Genomic DNA, 5,360 nt, shown 5'->3' with positions numbered 1-5,360 from the left:
CACCAAGCCATAGGACTGCTAAATAGTTAGTGCGGTAGCTATTTGGTTAACTCTTTAACTATCTGCATTGACCCTTTTTGCACCAACTTTTTTTGACTCATCACATACACTGCTGCTACTGTTTATCTATCCTGTTGCCTAGTCACTTTATTCCTAGTTATATGTACATGTATCTACCTCAATTACCGCTTACCTCTGCCCATCGACGCAGTTACCCTGTGTATACAGCCAAGTTATCGTTACTCATTGTGTATTTATTATTACTTTTATTAGGTGTTATTACTTTTCTATTATTTCACTATTTTCTCTCTCTTTGCATTGTTGGGAAGGGCCAGTAAGCATTTCACTGTTAGTCTACACCTCTTGTTTACGAGGCATGTGACGAATGATATTTGATTTGAACTATTAATGGCGTACCGGGCAGGCCCCGCAAGGCAGGGGGCCCACGAGCTCTGGCGGCCCATGCGCCTGTCATCGACGTATATATATTTTTTAAATGTAATAAATCATTTTGACACTAACCCTCCAAAAAGTAATTCATAAACCTTTTAAATGTCCATATGTACTAGGAAGCTACATGTTTGTTTCTTGGGCTTCAGGAATGTGACTGAAAAAGTGCCTCAGGCTTTCGAAATAAATAAAACACTGATTGTAAGTAAGGGGATATCAGTGAACAAATGCTGTGGTTAAGGCTACGATGGCGCCAGTGCAATGAGTGGCGCTTACTCAGGTGTTCAAAAGCGCGAAATCCGCGTTGCAGTGACTGTACAGCATTTACTGTGATATGGCCTCTGCAGAAGTCAGGGCATTTACACGTCTTGCGCGTCGATGAGCAGAGCAGAGCTGTTGTGAAAGAAGTTGTCAAGGAAGTGAGTTTGTGTTTATACTGGACCTCCCACCTACCGTCAACCAATCATGTCAATGCGGAGCTATACAGAGCCCTCTGCATTATTACAACATTTGGGAGGAGCACAGCACGGCAATGCGGTACAGAGCTCAATTTGACCCCTGCATGCCTCCGGACTACATTTTCAAATCAAACATACATTTGCTTTAATGCTTCTATAGTTCTTTATGAGTTTTAGTTTAGAAAACGACCTCCCCGCAGCTGGGCCGGAGCCAGAACGAATCAGTTGGACGGTCATATGATTTCCATGGGGGGGCAAGTTTTTTTCACGGCACCTCCTATGTGTGCACATGCGGCACAATAAATAAATTAAAACTAGAACTGCTGGGCCTCGAGGGACCCCCCTTCAAGCTAATGAGCAGTCATTCTGACTGCAACATTCTAGCAGTGTAATTAATGCATTTCATATATGCAATCGCAAAAATCATCATTTAGTTGTGTTTATGAAGGTCTAAGGTAATATAAGAATACGAAACATTTATTATTTAAAATAACACAAGCATTTTCAGTACTATATGTTACTGTAGGATATATGTAAAAAATAAATAAAACAATTAAAGTGTTCAATCAATTTTATTCGTGGAGTGCCTTTATTACAACTATGAAACATAACGCATGTGTGTTGGAAGGCGGTAACAGCTTATTTTTATAATGATAAAATAAAAAATGTATACCCCAACCACAAAGATGCATGTCATTGGTCAGCAAGATGTGCGATCAAATTATGAAAACATCAGTAGCCAAAACGTAATTATAAGCGCTAAGTGGCTTGATAAATAGTGAAAATAGGCACAAAAGCAATCAATAATTGGTAATTAGGCCTGCATAATAATTATGCATCTTAAAAAACATAGCTGATATGGCTGACTTGCTTAATCAAATGTGGTTTCTACTGACAATTGAGATGTACAAACTATGGCATAAGGGAAAGACGACCAGATAAGAGGCAATCCGTAATTTAGATTAAGACATTAATGAGCGAGCTAGGATCGACGTAGTCAATATAACTATTTGTTCAGCACTGAAATGTACAGCAACAGAATTCAGAACATGGGGCATTCTTACAGTATTCTCCCTGTACACCAAGTCAGAACCGTAGGATAAGTTATGAGGGGAAAAAGAACAAATTATTAGGGTGAGGCACATGGGCTTCTAACAGCTTACTACACAACATACACTTAGTATTACTTTCTTAGCTACAGTATACATACCTCCCTGGCATATTACATTATTTATGCAGCATCATACAATACATTTTTGGACTCACCTTGTTGTGCTGTCCTCACTTGAACAGGAAGGTGGCACTACGTTCCTTCTTGTGAGCAAACTTTGTCTGGCATTCTCTGGATTTATGGTGCTTTCAAGACAACTGGGAACTCAACAAGGTCGAATCATGATGTCAGTGATCTTCAGGTCAGAGCGCTAGAAAGAGGCCCATTCCCGACTTGGAATTCCGAGTTGGATGACCATTCAAAACGTATTTTCTATAATTTCTCTTCATATGGGCCCCGTGTAGCTCAGTTGGTAGAGCATGGCGCTTGCAACACCAGGGTTGTGGGTTCGATTCCCGCGGGGGCCAGTATGAAAATGTATGCACTCACTAATTGTAAGTCGCTCTGGATAAGAGCGTCTGGTAAAATATGACAAGGATTTTAAATGATCGATTTGATTCATGATGATGACTGCTTGATAGCTAAGATTTTTAAAGTATGATGTTGACATGATCAGTCCAATCAAAGCTACAATAGATACAGTGGGGAAAAAAAGTATTTAGTCAGCCACCAATTGTGCAAGTTCTCCCACTTAAAAAGATGAGAGAGGCCTGTACATTTCATCATAGGTACACGTCAACTATGACAGACAAATTGAGGAAAAAAAATCCGAAAAATCACATTGTAGGATTTTTAATGAATTTATTTGCAAATTATGGTGGAAAATAAGTATTTGGTCACGTACAAAAAAGCAAGATTTCTGGCTCTCACAGACCTGTAACTTCTTCTTTAAGAGGCTCCTCTGTCTTCCACTCGTTACCTGTATTAATGGCACCTGTTTGAACTTGTTATCAGTATAAAAGACACCTGTCCACAACCTCAAACAGTCACACTCCAAACTCCACTATGGCCAAGACCAAAGAGCTGTCAAAGGACACCAGAAACAAAATTGTAGACCTGCACCAGGCTGGGAAGACTGCATCTGCAATAGGTAAGCAGCTTGGTTTGAAGAAATCAACTGTGGGAGCAATTATTAGGAAATGGAAGACATACAAGACCACTGATAATCTCCCTTAATCTGGGGCTCCACGCAAGATCTCACCCCGTGGGGTCAAAATGATCACAAGAACGGTGAGCAAAAATCCCAGAACCACACGGGGGGACCTAGTGAATGACCTGCAGAGAGCTGGGACCAAAGTAACAAAGCCTACCATCAGTAACACACTACGCCGCCAGGGACTCAAATCCTGCAGTGCCAGACGTGTCCCCCTGCTTAAGCCAGTACATGTCCAGGCCCGTCTGAAGTTTGCTAGAGTGCATTTGGATGATCCAGAAGAGGATTGGGAGAATGCCATATGGTCATATGAAACCAAAATATAACTTTTTGGTAAAAACTCAACTTGTCGTGTTTGGAGGACAAAGAATGCTGAGTTGCATCCAAAGAACACCATACCTACTGTGAAGCATGGGGGTGGAAACATCATGCTTTGGGGCTGATTTTCTGCAAAGGGACCAGGACGACTGATCCGTGAAAAGGAAAGAATGAATGGGGCCATGTATCGTGAGATTTTGAGTGAAAACCTCCTTCCATCAGCAAGGGCATTGAAGATGAAACGTGGCTGGGTCTTTCAGCATGACAAAGATCCCAAACACACCGCCCGGGCAACGAAGGAGTGGCTTCGTAAGAAGCATTTCAAGGTCCTGGAGTGGCCTAGCCAGTCTCCAGATCTCAACCCCATAGAAAATCTTTGGAGGGAGTTGAAAGACCGTGTTGCCCAGTGACAGCCCCAAAACATCACTGCTCTAGAGGAGATCTGCATGGAGGAATGGGCCAAAATACCAGCAACAGTGTGTGAAAACCTTGTGAAGACTTACAGAAAACGTTTGACCTGTGTCATTGCCAGCAAAGGGTATATAACAAAGTATTGAGAAACTTTTGTTATTGACCAAATACTTATTTTCCACCATAATTTGCAAATAAATTCATAAAAAATCCTACAATGTGATTTTCTGGATTTTTTTTCTCATTTTGTCTGTCATAGTTGACGTGTACCTATGATGAAAATTACAGGCCTCTCTCATCTTTTTAAGTGGGAGAACTTGCACAATTGGTGGCTGACTAAATACTCCCCCCCCCCCACTTTATAACGTGATTTGACATCATTTTATCTGTGGCCTTGAGCCTTCTTGGATGGGCACTTCTAATGTAAATCTATGGCAGCACCCAAGGGGCTTTAATTTTCGAGCTCTCCCCGTAGATTTTGCTGTGATGTAGTGTCCCGATGAGTAACAGAACACTGAGCCAATCACGGCGCAACTAGAGACGATTACCAATCCCTACGCTCCGTATTTTCCGCTGGCTGCCCCACCACCACAGAACGCACTGAGCTCGGCTGAAACAGAGACCATGTTTGTATGAGGCTTTATTAACTCAATGATTTTCTTTTTTACATTGTTTGCAAACTGATATGTGATACGTATTAATGCCAAAATAACATGCAAAACAGGCACAATTTCTTTTAAATATAAATATCTATATATTTTTTGTTAAACAGGTGGGGCTCAAAACAGGTGGGGCTCAAAACAGGTTGGGTTCTGCCCCACCTGCCCTGAATGACAGGTTGCCACTGTTCAATAATAAGTTAAATTGTGTGCAGCGCAATGGACAGGGGAGTCCCTCAAGTTGGATTTAATTTGATTTTCAATCATTTAATTTAGTTTGAAATTTGCCTGCCCATTTGGACACTTACAACACCAGGTGTGACATTAAGGCCAAGAAGATCACTAGGGACCCCAGCCACCCGAGCCATGGCCTGTTCTCTCCATTTCCATCACAGACGACTGGCCAATAGCTTCTACCCCCAGACCGTCAGGCTGCTGAATAACCAGTGCCGGTCAGCCAGCTGCTCCCCCTGTCACCCTCCTGCCCATAGCCATGGGAAGTAGGGGTGCTGAGGGTGCTGCAGCATCCCCTGAAAAATTGGAATTAAAAAATAATAACGTATGTATTTATTAATGATTAATGATTAATATTATTAATAAATTAAAATATGTATAGTTTTTTTCTTCAAAAAAGTAGTGCACTGGGCCTTTACTAGTATTAGCTAACCATTATAGGTATGTAGCTCATGCTAAACACTTTTTTTTCAGCATCTCTGCTTTGGCAAAAAAGGTAGTTGTATAATTAAGAACAGGATCTTGCAGGATTCAATAGTTGGAATTGTACGAGTTGTTGCTCTGTC

This window comes from Coregonus clupeaformis, chromosome 14 (assembly GCF_020615455.1).
Source record: "Coregonus clupeaformis isolate EN_2021a chromosome 14, ASM2061545v1, whole genome shotgun sequence".
Lineage (NCBI taxonomy): Eukaryota > Metazoa > Chordata > Actinopteri > Salmoniformes > Salmonidae > Coregonus > Coregonus clupeaformis.
This window is presented reverse-complemented; position numbering follows the sequence as displayed.